Source organism: Natator depressus, chromosome 9 (assembly GCF_965152275.1).
Source record: "Natator depressus isolate rNatDep1 chromosome 9, rNatDep2.hap1, whole genome shotgun sequence".
NCBI classification, from domain to species: domain Eukaryota; kingdom Metazoa; phylum Chordata; order Testudines; family Cheloniidae; genus Natator; species Natator depressus.
In genome coordinates, this window is record NC_134242.1 from 60,273,878 (window position 1) to 60,291,567 (window position 17,690).

The following is a 17,690-nucleotide window of genomic DNA, read 5'->3' on the forward strand; positions in this document are numbered from 1 at the left end:
GGGTGGCACGTTCGGGGTGGAGGCAGAGCGGAGGTGAGGTGAGCTGGGGCCAGGCGGGGAGCTGCCAGTGGGTGCTCTGCACCCACAAAATTTTCCCCGGGGGTGCTCCAGCCCCGGAGCACCCACGGAGTTAGCACCTAAGGCACCACTTTTGGCCGGTTGTCAAATTTAGAAGCCCTTTTAGAACCGGCTGCAAGGGACAACTGGTTCTAAAAGGGCTTCTAAATATAACAACCGGTTCCAACGAACCGGTGCAAACCGGCTCCAGCTCACCACTGCCTCCAGTGAGGGAAGAGTTCTGTTCACCGGTGGCTGAAGGATAGATGGTCACCAAGACCAGCCTACAAGCCGCTCTAAATGTGGCAGACGCTTCTTCAAGATCAGTGGCTACAGCAGTGGTGAGAAGGGCCTTGTGGCTTCAGGGATCTGGCTTCACATGGTGGAGGACTTGCCCTTTGAAAGGTCAGAATTATTCAGCTCTCAGACAGATTAGAATCCTTCAACATATGAAAGGTTTAGAGCCACACTTTCTCCATCCAAGGTCAACCTGTCCAGCTAATGACTGACAATACAACCTTTGACCCCCGGTGCCTAGGGTAGCCCACACTGAAAATGCCAAGGTCAGGGCAGGCTGCAAAAAGGAGAGCAGATTCTCCCCAAATGGGTGGTTAACTCTGTAGTTAGATTCATCAAACAGTCACAAACTGTGCTTCTGATCCTCCACACTGGTTATCAAGAAGCTGAAAAAAAGAAAGCACACAGCCCCCTTTATTGGGAGCCAGAGACTGGAATGCAATCAGCAAATAGGTCCAGTAAAGTGAGAAGTTATTTAAAAACTCTGCTCACTGTACAAAATATTCTTCTGATCCCCAAAGGGCCAGCCACATTACCAGATCAATACTAGTTTGGATCTTACCCAAAATACCATGCTGCCAGCCAGTCCTTTAGTATCTAAATTTCATGGGGTGTTTGCCCCACACTGGCCCATAAGGGGTTACTAGAGCTCTAGGGAGGCTGTGCAGGAGGCAGCCAATTAGAGATGGGCTGCAAGGAGCAGCCAATCAGGGCTGGGCTTGCCCATATAAGAAGGGATGCAGAGCAGCTTCAGTTGTTCCCTGGAGCCCAAGGAGAGAGAACTGGTGGCCTTGCAGGAGGAAAAATGCTAGTGGAGAAGGTGCTGGGAAGTGGCCCAGGGAAGTAGACTGAGGGGTTGGAGGGGACACAACACGTGGTTACTGTCTACAGGGTCCCTGGGCTGGAATGCTGAGTAGTGGGTGGGCCTGGATCCCTCCATCCCCACATGCCACTGAGGAAGTGGCTGAACCATGGACTGCTGTTCCCGCAGAAGGGTGGAGCACAGACTGTAGCACAGCCAGAGGGCTGTGTCCTGAAGAGGTTGCCATGGTCCTTGGGGTGACATGAGTCTAGGAGTAGAGATGATGGTGGGTGAGACATGCCAAGAAGAGGGTGTAGAGCTAATTTCCAAGAGAGCCAGCAGGAGATGCCACAGTGGTGAGTCGCACCCCGTCACACCAATTAAAAGGTTTATTAGAAAAGAATAGAATAAGATTAGTTCAATGGTCAAAGCAATCAGATACATACATATGACTTTAGAGTCCATATATCAGGTTCTTAATAGCATTGGAGAGTTTGCTGGCTTGGAAAGTCCCTCTAGAACACATCTAAAGCTTGGATGGGTCTAAGTCCTTTCTTCAAAGCTTCAGTTTGCAGAGAAGTTCCTCCAGAGGTGAGAAGCAGGATTGAAGACAAAATGGAGAAGATGCAGCTGCCTTTTTATATCCTTTGCCCCACACACAAGCTCACAGCACAGGGGCATGGAAAAACTCTTGGAGTCCCCTGTCCACAGGCATGTCCCGGCATATCCTGCTGACTCCTAGGCATAGCCCTTGGCTTCTCTCAATGAGTTCATTGTACAGCTAATTGGCATCAGCACTGTCTAGCCTGTTTGATGGCCTATCAAGGGCAATCTGTCTTGGGGTGCCACCTGGAAACACAGCACAGATGTGATAAATGAAGGGGTGGAGGGGTAGCTCCCTTTTATGTACACCCAGCCAGTCAGTTAGCTATAAAATCCCTCTTGGTAGCTGCTCTCTACTTTCTTTATCTGTAAGGGCTAACAAGTCCACTACCCACCCTCCATCCCCTCTACCTCAGAGTCCTTTACCACCAGGTTTCTGCAGTGGAAACTGTGGCAGTTGGCCCTGTAAGATTTACAGGCATGAAAATATTCCTTGAAATTATGTTGTTGACAACGTCTTTCTCTGCCTGTAACCAAATCTACTCACTGCTAGGTGCCCCCTCATGGCTGGGCATGGCCTCACAGATCTCTTGCTGGGCTAGCGCCCCCAACCAACAGTCACTCCAGCAGTGTCTGCCTGGGAATTCAGCCCTCTGGCCAGGTCACTATCTTTAGTCCACCCCTGCTGGGCTCCCAACTGTCCCAAATTAAGAGTCCAAAAATGTCATCAACAGAAACAAAAATCCTTCCACCCTCTCTGGGGCTCTTCCTCAACCAACCTTCACCTCCACCTGCTGCCCCCTTGCTGGACTCAATAACGCTTGTGCACCCCCTTCCTGGGGCCAGCAGGGGACCCCAGTACCACCCTGGACTCCATATTTTGCCCCAGGGCCCTGCACTGCATAACTAGGGTTGTATTGGCCTCATTAGCACTACAAAAGTAATTTCCCCTCTCTTGATATTCACCCCTTCTTGTCAACTGTTGAGAATAGGCCACTTCCACCTTAATTGAATTGGCCTTGTTAGCACTGACCCCCCACTTGGTAAGGCAACTCCCATTTTTTTCATGTGCTGTATATATCTACATTGCTGACTGTATTCTTCACTCCATGCATCTGATGAAGTGGCTTCTGCCCAAATAAAGTTGTTAGTCTCTAATGTGCCACAAGGACTCCTCATTGTTTTTCCTTTATCCATATAACCCTGAAGCCAGGTGGAAGCTAATACAGACCTTGCTTATACCTCTATTGCAGTTTTCCCTGGGCCACTTCCTACCTCACCTTTCCTTCCCTGTGGGTCTCCCAGGCTCTTCCCCATTTTATCAGGGCTTCTCCCAGTCCTTCCTGCCTGGAGAGCTTTCCTTTTTCACTCTCTTCCCTGTCAGCTTCCTGTCCTGCTCTGAGCTTCTCCCTGTAGACTCAGGATCCTGCAGAAGCCTTCTCGCTCTCTGCCTAGTGTGACGAGTTTGGTCACAGAGACCCCCTTGGGACTCTCACCTAACGTGCTGAGATCACCTCTGAGCCCGTATTCTTTGATGGCTTGGGACTCCAGAACCCTGCCTTGTTAAGCCAGACAGGCTAGCCTGCTGCAACACAGACCCAGGGTCTGAACCATGCCCCCAAAGCTGCAGACTAAACTGAAAACAGCTCAGCAAGTACTCCTGTCTCCAGGACCCAGCTCCCAATGGGATCCAAACCCCAAATAAATCCATTTTACTCTGTATAAAGCTTATACAGGGTAAACTCAAACTGTCCACCCTCTATAACACTGATAGAGAGATATGCACAGCTGTTTGCTCCCCCAAGTATTAATCACTTACTCTGGGTTAATTAATAAGCAAAAGTGACTTTATTAAGTGTAAAAAGTAGGATTTAAATGGTTTCAAGTAATAACAGACAGACCAAAGTAAGTTACCAAGCAAAATAAAACAAAACAGGCAAGTCTAAGCCTAATACACTTAAGAAACTGAATACAGGTAAATCTCACCCTCAGAGATGTTCCAATAAGCTTCTTTCACAGACTAGACCCCTTCTTAGTCTGGGCCCAATCCTTTCCCCGGTACAGTTCTTCTTAGTTCCAGCTTAGGTGGTAACTAGGGGATTTCTCATGACTGGCAGCCCCCTTTGTTCTGTTCTACCCCCTTTTATAGCTTTGTCACAAGGCAGGAATTTTTTGTCTCTCTGAATCCCCAGCCCTCCTTCTAAATGGAAAAGCACCAGGTTTAAGATGGATTCCAGTTCAGGTGACATGATTACATGTCACTGTAAGACCTTCTTCTTCATTACTAGTAGCTGGAAGACACGTACACAGGAAGGCCTGCAGGTAAACAAGCCCATTCACAGTTCATTGATTCTGAAGCACCCTTAATGGCTTCCGCTTAACATGTTTACGTCAGTAACACAAGTTTGTATCTTATTCTCCTAACTCCAGACATAGAAATAATACATGCAAACAAATGGGGTGAACACGCTCAGTAGATCATAAGCTTTGTAATAATACCTTACAAGAGACCTTTTGCATAAAGCAGATTTCAGTTACATTATATTCACACTCATAAGCATATTTCCATGAAGCATTATGGAGTGCAGCATCACTCCTAGCTCTCTCCCCAGCTGGGCAGTGGGCCTTACCAGCACTTGACTTAAACCTGGCTCCTTGTATACAGGAATCAACTGCTTCCTCTCAGGTGGGACTTATCCTGTCATCAGGGTTGCTTTAGCCCCAGGCTCTCCAGCCCACAGGGCAAGCCACTCTGTTACACCGCCCTTTAAACTACCTGGTGGGAATCACCCTGAGGCAAATTCCAAACCTCACATCTCCTTTGAAGAACAATAATAAAGGGAAAGCCAAAATACCCAGTTCCCAGGAAAGGAAAGCTCTGATGCCTGATAAGAAATTTCCCAACTATTATTAGTTCTCAAACCAAAGATGTCCATAATTTTCTTATGGAGGAAACTTCCATCTCTCTTGGTCCAGATAAGGAGAACCCTCTCAGGTGACACGAATGGCTGCCCCCTTTTATAGAAACAATGAGGAGTCCGGTGGCACCTTAAAGACTAACAGATTTATTTGGGCATAAGCTTTCGTGGGTAAAAAAACCCACTTCTTCAGATGCATGGAGTGAAAATTACAGATACAGGCATAAATATTCTGGCACATGAAGAGAAGGGAGTTACCTTACAAGTGGAGAACCAGTGATGACAAGGCCAATTCAGTCAGGGTGGATGCGGTCCACTCCCAATAACTGATGAGGAGGTGTCAATACCAAGAGAGGGAAAATTGCTTTTGAAGTGAGCCGGCCACCCCCAGTTCCTATTCAAGCCCAAATTGGTGGTGTTAAGTTTGCAAATGAATTGTAGCTCTGCAGTTTCTCTTTGAAATCTGTTTTTGAAGTTTGTTCTGTATGATGACTTTGCTGGCAGCTTTAATAGGTCAGTTGTTGGCATCTGTCACCTCACACTTGCTTTTCCATCTCTTTATTTCCTCTCCTTGTAGTAGAAGGAGCTGATGGAGACCTGTTCCTTTTCACTGCGGGTGGGACTCCCACTGTACCAGTGCAGATTGCATGGGGTCTTCATGCAGATCTTCATCGGCGTGATCAGGCTGCTGTGATAAGCCAATAAAGCCAACAGGGATCTAGATTAATTCCCGTCACGAACAGTATCCCCGATGAGGCCATGGCACACCTCGTGGCTGAGCTTTGTAACTTTGTCCTCACCCACAAACATTTCAGATTTGGGGACAATTTATACCTTCCAGTCAACAGCACTGCTGTGGGTACCCACATTGCCCCATAGTATGCCAACATTTTTATGGCTGACTTAGAACAACGCTTCCTCAGCTCTTCCCCTAGCACCCCTCCTCTACTTGTGCTACATTGATGACATCTTCATCATATGGACCTACGGGAAGAAGAAGAATTCCACCTGGATTTCAACAATTTCCACCCCACCATCAACCTCAGACTGGACCAGTCCACACAAGAGATCCACATCCTGGACACTACGGTGTGAATAAGTGATGGTCACATAAACACCACCCTATACGGAAAACCTACTGACCGCTATACTTCCTCCAGTTTCCATTCAGGACACATCACATGATCCATTGTCTACAGCCAAGCCCTAAGATACAACTGCATTTGCTCCAATCCCTCAGACAGAGACAAACATCTACAAGTTCTTTATCAAGCATTCTTAAAACTACAATACTCACCTGGAGAAATGAAGAAACAGATTGACAGAGCGAGATGGGTACCAGAAGTCACCTACTACAGGACAGGCCCAACAAGTTAAATAACAGAACACCACCGGCCATCACGTACAGCCCCCAGCTAAAACCTCTCCAGCACATCATCAACGATCTACAACCTATCCTAGAAAACGATCCCTCACTCTCACAGACCTTGGGAGGCAGGCCAGTCCTCGCTTACAGACAGCCACCCAAACCTAAAGCAAATACTCATCAGCAACTAGACACCACACCACAGAAACACTAACCCAGGAACCAATCTCTGTAATAAACCACATTGCCCACTCTGTCCCCATAGCTACTCTAGTGACACCATCATAGGACCCAACCACATCAGCCACACCATCAGGGTCTCATTCACCTGCACATCTACTAATGTGATATATGCCATCATGTGCCAGCAATGCCCCTCTGCCATGTACATTCACCAAACTCGACAGTCTCCACTTAAAAGGATAAATGGACACAAATCAGATCTCAGGAATGGTAACATACAAAAGCCAGTAGGAGAACACTTCAATCCCCCTGGACATACAATAGCAGATTTAAAAGTAGCCATCCTTCAACAACAAAAAACTTCAAAAATGACTTCAAAGAGAAACTGCAGAACAAACCTGCAGAACTACAGTTCATTTGCAAACTTAACACCATTAATTTGGGTTATAACAGGGACTGGGAGTGGCCGGCTCACTTCAAAAGCAATTTTCCCTCTCTTGGTATTGACACCTCCTCATCAGTTATTGGGAGTGGACAACATCCACCCTGACTGAATTGGCCTTGTCATCACTGGTTCTCCACTTGTAAGGTAACTCCCTTCTCTTCATGTGCCAGTATATTTATGCCTGTATCTGTAATTTTCACTCCATGCATCTGAAGAAGTGGGTTTTTTTACCCACGAAAGCTTATGCCCAAATAAATCTGTTAGTCTTTAAGGTGCCACCAGACTCCTCATTGTTTTTGTGGATACAGGCTAACACGGCTACCCCTCTGATACTTGTATTTTATATGTTAATTAAGAATAAGAAGAGAGGAAAACAAAATGTAGGTTTAAACAGCTTGGTTGGTGCCCCAAAAACCGGAACGTTCCGGAGGTCCTCCTGCTACCGCAAGAAGAATATATATTATTCACCCCGACTTAGAAATTGTGCATTTGTTTGTGTTATGAACCAGATATACATCTCTCTATGTAAATAATCCATCTTGTTCCTAATGTAATGTCTCATATCCTATGATAAGCCTTGAAAGGTGTGATGAAGCGGGACTGTTCTTAATGTTTTCTCTGAATATTGTGGGGGTGCCTCAGTTTCCCCTATGCAGTTCTTAATTATCTAGGTGGTGGGATAAGGGTGTATGATCATTGCAGAGCCCTAGAGGGCAGGTGTGTGCAGGGGTCTGGACACAGAGAATGGCCAACACCCTGTTTCCTGGCAACTGATGGCCTGGCCCTTCCCCCCTGCAAGGTGAGAGCTAAAGGGTTGGAGAACAAAGGAATCAGGTGACATTCTGGCCCGGGGAAAGGGACAAAGCCCTGAGGAGGAGGGGCTGGAGAGAGTTTCAGCTGGTGGCTGGGTGGGGACATGGAGTGAAGCGCAGACGTGGTTGGCTGGCTCACTGCCCCCCAAAATGGACCCAGCTGAGGGGTCCTGTTCTCTGCACCTACAAGCTCTGTGTTAGACCATGTTCCTGTTGTCTAATAAACCTTCTGTTTTACTGGCTGGCTGAGAGTCATGTCTGACTGCGAAGTTGGGGTGCAGGACCCTCTGGCTTCCCCAGGAGCCCGCCTGGGTGGACTCGCTGTGGGAAGTGCACGGAGGGGCAAAGGATGCTGAATGCTCTGAGGTCAGACCCAGGAAGGTGGAAGTTGTGTGAGCTGTGTGTCCTGCAGACAGTTTGCTCACAGAAAGGAGACTTCCCCAGAGTCCTGCCTGGCTTCGTAGGGAGCAGTTCCAGAGCATCGCCCAGGAACTCCGTGACAAAAGGTATGAAATGAAAATTATTAGATATAATCAAAGAAGGTGTGGGTCGTGTTCACTAGATTTAGAAGACTTTTCAGGGAGTTTGTTTTCTTGGGAAATGGTGTTGTATTCTAGAAGTTAGATATTGTATTGTGTATTGTATTCCTAGAAGGAATGTTAAAAGATATAATCATCTAACTACGAGATTGTGATGGAGTGGGAATTTTCTGCAATATTTTGTATGAATACTGTGTGTGCCTCATTTTCTCCCATATGCTGTGTTGTTAATTTGGTGGTTGGGAAAAGCTGTTTATTCTCAGGCAGGCTCTGACACAGGTGCGAATGGCATCTCGCTGTCTCGGTCTGCCCCAATGTAAATGGAGAATCCATTCAGACAATGGCAAATCCAATCACTGGGACTTTGGTACCTAGCAACCAAGGACCATGGATGGCCCACCCCTCCCCAGGAAGCCAGCTGTGTTGGATCAGCTGGATAGGGTGACCAGACAACAAATGTGAAACATTGGGACGGGGGTGAGGGGTAATAGGAGCCAATATAAGGAAAAGACCCAAAAATTGGGACTGTCCCTATAAAATCGGGACATCTGGTCACCCTACAGCTGGACAACATGGGCCTGAGGAGGGGCCAGGTGGGACTGGCCCCTGGACCTTGAACAAAGAGGACACAGAGGGACAGAGCAGGAGCCAAGGGGGGCACAGTGCTTGGCTGAGGCTCTGGACTAACCAGAATGGACCATGCTGTAACTTTCTTTTCTCCCTGCTAAGCAAGGACTTTCTATGCTGTGCTAATAAACCTGACTGTCTTTACAATGCTGGCTGAGAGTTGCTGTGAATGCTGAAGTAGGAGGAGCTTCCCCCTAGGGGTGTACGTGTCTCTTTCAGGTCTTCATCGCAGGGGTGCTGAAGGTTCCGAGGTTCAGTCCAAGGAGGCAGTGAAGCCGAGTGGCTTACCCTGGAGGAAGAGCAAGACCCCTAGGGGTTCTGGCACACTAAAGGGGTTCTTCCAGAGACTGTTCCAAGGCTGGGGTCCAAGCACTAGTCCTGTGGCTCTGTGACTGGTATGAGTTTGGAATAATAAATGAAATTACTTTAAAAGGGAATCCCAAATTAATAGAGCAAATTATTAAATACAGTCCATTAAACGAATTAAACCCTCCGACTAAAGGAAGCACTGAAGAAATTTCTTACACACTGACGTCATCTACTGGATATCGATGGAAGCAGCAGAAACACAGAGATGGCTGAAAGCAATTTGGCAAATGGCCACAAGAAATCAGAGGGTTAATCCCTCCAACAAGCCCTGAAATATATAAACCTGAAGTCACCATGTGGGACCCCAGAGTTAACTCAACCCATAAAGAGGGTGCAGAATTCTCAGTGCACAGGTGCCTGGAGCAGCCCTGTAGAAAGGGCTTTCCTCCATTCCAGGGTTAAGAGGATAAGATTTCATCTCAAAGATCGTATTTCCCCTTCTGTTCTTTAACATCAACAAATGAACGTTCTCTTGAGTAAGTCGACACTCTCTACTGAGTCCTTTCGGGGCTACCCCAGTGGTACAGGGGGAATCACTACCACCTATTTATAGTGCAAGGGAGCCTTGTCTGTGCCCACTGGGGGAACTTGCCCAAAACTACTGGTTGCTGGCACCACAAGTGCCCCACTCTGGGCTCTGCAAGCCGCACTCCTTCCCTCTGCAGGCTGCCAATTTGCACACCCCAGCCCTGAGTGAGTCCTTGGGGCAGACCAAAGAGAACCTGTGGCTAAATCTATGGAGATAGTTACCCCCAGAGTTCTGCTCTGAATTGAGCACAGGTCCCTCCCAGCTGCCTGTACACCCCACTTCGTTACACACAAGCGCCTGGTCTCATGACTTCTAGGCACCCACAATGCACACAGATTACTGCTTCCATGGAGTCCCCCCCTCCCCCGCCCCCCCCAACTCACTAGCTTCCCTTCAGCACTCTCCTCAACACATAGCACTGAGTTGTGTCTATAGTAAAACCAAATCCCTGTTCATTTGACAAAGCTTGCAGTAAAGATTCAAAGAGAAGCCAGTAAAAGGATTCAACACATGGCTACTGATAAAAGAAAAATATAAAATGCAATCTAAAGCCTGCACCTATTAACAAGGCCCTTTCCCATCTAATAAGGTATTTCTTACCCAATGGCCAGTCCATACAGCACTTGTCCAGCCAAGAGAGCTGGGATCCACTTTTCATGAGACACTCCCACTGGCAGAGCATTGCCTCTGTAATGGACACCATCTTGTCCCCTCCTTTCTCCTATTATATTGTTCCAGACCTTTTGTCTATTTGCATAACTAGGGTATTTTGTTAACTTCTGCTTGTCCCTGATGGTCTCCTTATTCAAGCTCTTTTTTTGAACTCTTTTGTAATTTGTAGAGGACCAAGCCTGCTGTGACAGTGACATGCCCAAGCAGGTATATTACACCTGTGTCTGATGATCTTCTTTATATTTTACTGAAGGGGGCCGTTTGTGGTCTGTACCAAAAGCTAAGATCTAGCTGATTGTCCTGGTTGTTGCAAGATGTTTGTGCAGAAAACAAATGTAGAGCCATGTAACGTGTAGGATATCATGTTCCAAAACTGTTGGAAGTGAATCTTGTCACCTGAGGCAGTGGAGTCTCAGCGCATGTGTACACAAAAAACTTAAGTCTACCTATGTTAGGACGATTTACAGCTACTGCAGTATAATTACTGCGGTGGTTCATGTCCAGACTGCCCTTCTGTCGGTGGTTGGGCTTCCACAAACTTAAGAGCAGCAGTGTGGGTGGCTGAGAGCATGGGCACAAGAATGGGGGGAACTTTTTGAAAGTGGACAGGCCTGACCCATCCACTTTTCTCCAGGGGCCATGCCCTCTGCCCCTCCTCTTCCCCTGAGGCCCGGGCCTCCAGCCAGGCCGGCAGCTGGAGGCTCTGGAGCCCAGCCGTGGAGCCTGGGCAGTTGTGGGAAGCTGCGGACCCTCCACCTCCCCGGTGGGGGGAGGGGCCAAGAGCAGCCCCTGGCTCATATCCCGCCATTCAGGCAGATGGAGGGTCCACGGCTCCCCATAGCTTCCCAGGCTCCCTGTCCTGGATCCAGCTGCTGGCCGGGCTGTGGGGTATTGACATAACGCTAGTGTAGACCAGGGCTCAGAGATGACTCCATCAACACTGAAAACAATCAACATCCATGGAGCAGCCAGCCCTGTGTTTACTGTCTGAACCAGGTGCAGGTATGAACATTTACAAAGACAAAGGATCCCAAGAAAAGTCTCTGATTGGGGAACCCCTGGGCTAAGAGACAATAGTCTGTAACTAGATGAAGGAAGAAGAAAGGGTACAAGATGTTATCCATTACGGAGGAAAGACTCTGCCAGCTGGAATGTCTTATGAAAAGTGGATCCCAGCTCTCTGGACCGGACAAGAGCTGTAGGAACTGACCATCGGGTGAAAAATACTTGATTAGACAGGCAAGTAACTTGTTAATAAGTATAGGCTACATATTGCATTTCGTTTTCTTTTACCTGTAACCTTGCGTTTCAAATCCTTATACTGGCTTTTATTTTTAACCTTTATCTCAACCTCTGTTAAATGCATTTCAGTTTGACTTGGACATGTTTAAGTGCCTTGTGCTAGGATGGGTGTTGAACTGAGATGAAACCCATAAGCTGGGGTGCACTGCTTCTATGGGGGACAGTGGATCAGTGTACTCTCCCGGCATCCAGAAACAAGGAGCTGGGCACTCAAGCGTAAAACAAAGTGGGGTTTGTAAATTGCTAACCTGCAGAGAGGAAGAGTGGGGCTAGCAGAGCCCAGAGCAGAGTTGGGATTTCCCCTGGTGGACACAGACAAGGTTCTCTTGTGCTGTAAGCAGTTGGTAGTAAATCACCCTGGACACCTCGGATAACCCCCAAAAGTGTCACACCCACACCTGGCCTAGACTGTAAACCCTTGTCTGGGCTGGGTCAGATGTCAATTGTTCTCACTCTCAGTTAGCTCTGAGAAACACCCACCCCCGGTAACCAATTTCATCTCTAGCATCCTCGGAACACAATATTCTATGTATCACAGAACTCTTAAAGTATGTTCCATGCATAGACCCCACAATATCCATGACAACCAGCGAGTTCTTAGCTTTCCGCAGACACCAGGCATGGCCCCTTTGGTGAAGTATTGTGAAGACCGCAATCACAGGGTAAACATGCCCATCTGGGCATGTCTAGGCAAGTCCTTGGGTATAGATTGCAACTGTGTACCCTCACCTACTGCCAATACAGTGTGCTCGGTTCACACCCTCCTTTATAAGTTTAAACAAATTGGCTTAAGAGAGACCTGAACCATAACTTTAAGCAATTGCTTTTGATATACTAAACTACTCCATTTTGAACCAATCTTTTATAATATTTGAATATGGGCTATAACACTAATCTCATTGGCAAATCTAGTTTGTTAGACTTCAGCTGTAAATTTAACTGGGAACTCTGCAAATCTGTATAATTAACCCCCTTTCATGCTTACAGCCGGCTCTACCCTTGTACGCGCTTGGTGGAGGGCATGAGGACACTCAGGGCATATGTGTGGCCACAGTGGACACTGCTGGGAAAAAAGACCCTGGACTCAGGAGCCTAGTGGAATGTGCATATGGACAGCACATGCTGAAGAACTCCAGTCACTGTCCAGGTAAGGAACTTTCCTTTCTGAAAACCAAGAAATACAGAGTTAAGGTAAATGCCCATATAACCTTAACTTTTCCCCCTGGAGCTGGCAATACTGACTGGGAATTATCTGCCTGCACTCCAGCTGCATTCACAGTGTTACGTGTAGCTGTACTGAATGTGGGAGGGATTAGTTTGGAGCATTTTGTCAGAGCTGTGATTATGATCTGAGGTGATCTTTGCGGGGCTGTGCCCGTCTGCGGGGAGGAGGGGTGACAGAAGGAAAGAGGTGCACATGTACCTTGAGAGATCCAGGATGCCTCATGTCAGCGCTGAGTTGTGTAGGCTGTGTCAGTAGCAGGGCACTGGGGATGGTCCCCAGTTAGGTGGGAGATGAGTGTGGACTGTGGGTTTAATGATAGGTTAATGAATGTACAGTGTTTGGCATCATGTGCATAAGGGTGAAGAGGTGGTAAAAGGGGGTGAAGAGGTTGTAAAATTTAGCAGATGTGGTGTTTTTTCTGTGGAGGGTGCTAAGTGTTTGAGAGCAAGGCAGGAGTAGATTGCTCCTGTTTAGTACAATACAAAGGCAGAGTGTGAGAATGTGTGATGGGTATATTGAGGCATCACCCAAAGGGGGCAGAGTTACTGTTGTGTGGGCATGTACCTTAAGTCTATTTTTCCTGGTGTTCATAAGTCTGAGATTTACTGAACTTGAATTCTGGAAGGGCACGAGATACAACCAGACAGACAGCTGTCACTCTGGTTAATGAATTTTTTTCCATTGAATTTCCTAGTTTTTTTTTAATGAAAGAGGAATGTTGTTTGTAGGAGTTAGCATTTAGGCCATTGTAATTATCAGGTAGGCTTGCAGTTCAGGCATTACTATGGCTATGTGTGAGGATCCCTGGGGGCTGGAATCTGGGTCTGCTGGTCCCTGAGGAGGTGGTTAGGGACTATTTAGAAAAGCTGGACGTGCACAAGTCCATGGGGCCGGACGAGTTGCATCCGAGAGTGCTAAAGGAATTGGCGGATGTGATTGCAGAGCCATTGGCCATTATCTTTGAAAACTCGTGGCGAACGGGGGAAGTCCCGGATGACTGGAAAAAGGCTAATGTAGTGCCAATCTTTAAAAAAGGGAAGAAGGAGGATCCTGGGAACTACAGGCCGGTCAGCCTCACCTCAGTCCCCGGAAAAATCATGGAGCAGGTCCTCAAGGAATCAATCCTGAAGCACTTACACGAGAGGAAAGTGATCAGGAACAGTCAGCATGGATTCACCAAGGGAAGGTCATGCCTGACTAATCTAATCGCCTTCTATGATGAGATTACTGATTCTGTAGATGAAGGGAAAGCAGTGGATGTATTGTTTCTTGACTTTAGCAAAGCTTTTGACACGGTCTCCCACAGTATTCTTGTCAGCAAGTTAAAGAAGTATGGGCTGGATGAATGTACTATAAGGTGGGTAGAAAGTTGGCTAGATTGTCGGGCTCAACGGGTAGTGATCAATGGCTCCATGTCTAGTTGGCAGCCGGTGTCAAGAGGAGTGCCCTAGGGGTCGGTCCTGGGGCCGGTTTTGTTCAATATCTTCATAAATGATCTGGAGGATGGTGTGGATTGCACTCTTAGAAATTTGCGGATGATACTAAACTGGGAGGAGTGGTAGATACGTTGGAGGGCAGAGATAGGATACAGAGGGACCTAGACAAATTGGAGGATTGGGCCAAAAGAAACCTGATGAGGTTCAATAAGGATAAGTGCAGGGTCCTGCACTTAGGACGGAAGAACCCAATGCACAGCTACAGACTAGGGACCGAATGGCTAGGCAGCAGTTCTGCGGAAAAGGACCTAGGGGTTACAGTGGACGAGAAGCTGGATATGAGTCAGCAGTGTGCCCTTGTTGCCAAGAAGGCCAATGGCATTTTGGGATGTATAAGTAGGGGCATAGCGAGCAGATCGAGGGACGTGATCGTTCCCCTCTATTCGACATTGGTGAGGCCTCATCTGGAGTACTGTGTCCAGTTTTGGGCCCCGCACTACAAGAAGGATGTGGATAAATTGGAGAGAGTCCAGCGAAGGGCAACAAAAATGATTAGGGGTCTGGAACACATGACTTATGAGGAGAGGCTGAGGGAACTGGGATTGTTTAGTCTGCGGAAGAGAAGAATGAGGGGGGATTTGATAGCTGCTTTCAACTACCTGAGAGGTGGTTCCAAAGAGGATGGTTCAAGACTATTCTCAGTGGTAGAAGATGACAGGACAAGGAGTAATAGTCTCAAGTTGCAGTGGGGGAGGTTTAGGTTGGATATTAGGAAAAACTTTTTCACTAGGAGGGTGGTGAAACACTGGAATGCGTTACCTAGGGAGGTGGTAGAATCTCCTTCCTTAGAAGTTTTTAAGGTCAGGCTTGACAAAGCCCTGGCTGGGATGATTTAATTGGGGATTGGTCCTGCTTTGAGCAGGGGGTTGGACTAGATGACCTCCTGAGGTCCCTTCCAACCCTGATATTCTATGATTCTATGATTCTATGATAGCCTGCTGCATCCATGACACCACCCAATACCTCTGGCACCACAGTGATCTGCAGGCTGTGAGCCTTATGTGGCCAAGCACCATAGGATGTGCCACCTACAGAGGACCTGATTGGTGGTGCTCCCAGGATCCCTAATTGGTCCAGGTGTACTATTTAAGCCTAGCAGGGACACCAGGAAGCTGTCTGTGCAACCAGGTGGATTCCCAACCATGACAATAAAGGTTCCTTACCTATAACCAAGGCTCTTTGAGATCGATGCTGAGTATGCACGCTCATGGGATGCTCTGAATGGTAGAATTCTGATTAGCAGTAGCCACTGGAGCACTCACCCAGCTCCCTGGCCCCTCTCTTCAGTGAATGTTAAACATTCCCCAGTGAGGGTATAAAAGGGGCGTGGAGCTCCAGCTTTCTAAGGTCCTTTCCCAGTGAGGAGGATGCTGAGGTTATGGGGAGAGGCAGACTGGGAGTCTAACTATGCAGAGTCCATCTCGAAGAGTCTCGGTTACAGATAAATAACCTTCACTTCTCCTTTGAGTGTCCTCTGCACACACCCACTCATGGGATAGATTAATAAGGAGCATTCTGGCCCAGGATGGTGGGACCACAGAGTCCTAATTAAACAAGGACTGCCTTGTCAAATTTTGCATCAGATCTAGCTTCCAAATCTAAGGAGTAATGTTTAGAAAGGTGTGAACAGAACTCCATGGTGCTATTCTACACGTCTCTACCAGAAGAACGTGTCTATAGAAAGCCATAAAGACTGCCTTTAATCTAGTCGAATGCATTCTCATCCCTTGAGGAATGGGTACCGTACCTCCTTTGATTTATAAGCTTCATAAACAGATAATCTAACCCATTGAGAAGATGTTACAAAAATAGCTTTCCTCTTGTCCTTCATTCCATAAGCTATAAACAATTCTGGAGACTGCCTAAATTGTTTAGTCCTGTCTAAATAAAAGGATAGAGTTCTTCTCACATCTAGCATGTGTAATTTAGTCTCCCTATCATGAGTACGAGGTTTGGGAAAGAAAACCAATAAAATTATAGACTGATTTATATGAAAATTGGAAACCACTTTTCCAATTGGAAACCACTTTTGGTAAAAACTTAGGGTGAGTAAGGGACCAGGGCATAGGCAGTCTAGCCTAGTGGGATGGCACGAGGCAGTAGTAAGTAAGCAGGGATTGGAGTAATTACCAGAACTGGGCTTGATAAGCAAGAGTCAGGGTCAGAGTCAGGCTGGGTCAGAGACCAGAGATAGCACCAGGCTGGAACCAAACACTGGAGATCAGAAAGCAAGGTGTGGTCTGGAGTCGCAGCAGGCCAGAAATCTGTGTGGTTGCCCAGACAACTTCCTGGGGAACCCTCCAGGGTTAAATAGTGGACAAGGTCAATCAGAGGACTGCAAGGTGCTGTCACCCTGGACCTTTTGGATGGTATTTCCTGTAGTGCCTAATCTCCCCGGTGCTCATTGGAAGTGCCTCTGCATGCCGCCATAATGGTGATGTGGGAACATCTGCTGTGCTGGCCCCTCTGCAGAGCTGGGTTCTGGTCCCATAGATCCTTAAAACCCATATGTCTTTATGAAAAACAGTGAATGGTGAATAGCCATTCATGTCTGTAATTCACTTATACCCCTTGCAGACATGATCACTATCAAAAATACTCTTTTGAGAGACAGATGGAATAAAGAACAGCCCCCCAAAGGTACAAAAGGAGGATTCATTAAATGGGACTGAACTAATTCAGATCCCAAGAGGGCAAAGAGTTTCTTATGGGGTGGGGGAGTATGAGTTATTAAAGCTTTTAAAAAATGTCTTAACTGTATCATTAGTAAAAATTGATTTACTCTCCACAGGTACATGGCATGCTGATATGGCTGAGAGAATAACCTTAACTGAAGATAAAGAAAGACATGCATTCTCAAGATACAACAAATACTCTACAATTAAGTGGTGCTGTAAATGGATCTTGATCACACGTAGAAATCCACAGCAAAACCCTTTTCCATTCATGAGTATAGCATTTATTTGTGGACTCTTTTCCAGAATGTAACAGTACATTCTGCATCTTTAATGAACAACTTTTCTCTAGCCCTCCCACAGTTCTATTCCCCACACAGTTAAATGAAGGGACTGAGGATCTGGACAATAGACCATCCCAGTCTGTTGTGACAAGTGCGGTAGCAGTGGCAGAGGCTCCATTAATCCTTCTGGCAGATGAATCAAGTCCAGATACCATAGTTTTCTCAGACATGCTGGCACTATTAAAAGCACTCTGGCCTTATCCTGTTGTTTGTTTATCACTCTCTGTATGAGGGGAAATGGTTACATTAAGCCCTGACACCAGTGTATCAGAAACGCATCCAATGTTGATTCCTTGTCTCTGCCTGCTCTGGAGCAAAATTGTTGACGTTTCCTGTTGCTGCTGGAGGCAAACAGATATATTATCAGATTCCCCCATAAACTGCAGAGGTGTGTTATTACTTCTTCCTTCACAGACCATTTGTGCATTT

The 17,690-nt window shown here is 47.0% G+C and overlaps 1 long non-coding RNA gene across 1 annotated transcript; it reads left to right on the forward strand.

Annotated features, from left to right (window-relative positions):
* Positions 1-7,589: 7,589 nt before the first annotated feature.
* LOC141993521 (uncharacterized) lies at positions 7,590-17,433 on the forward strand. The gene is made up of 4 exons (XR_012640880.1): positions 7,590-7,989; positions 8,869-9,044; positions 12,509-12,668; positions 17,034-17,433. It is a non-coding gene; the product is annotated as an uncharacterized LOC141993521 (long non-coding RNA).
* The last annotated feature ends 257 nt before the right edge of the window (positions 17,434-17,690 follow it).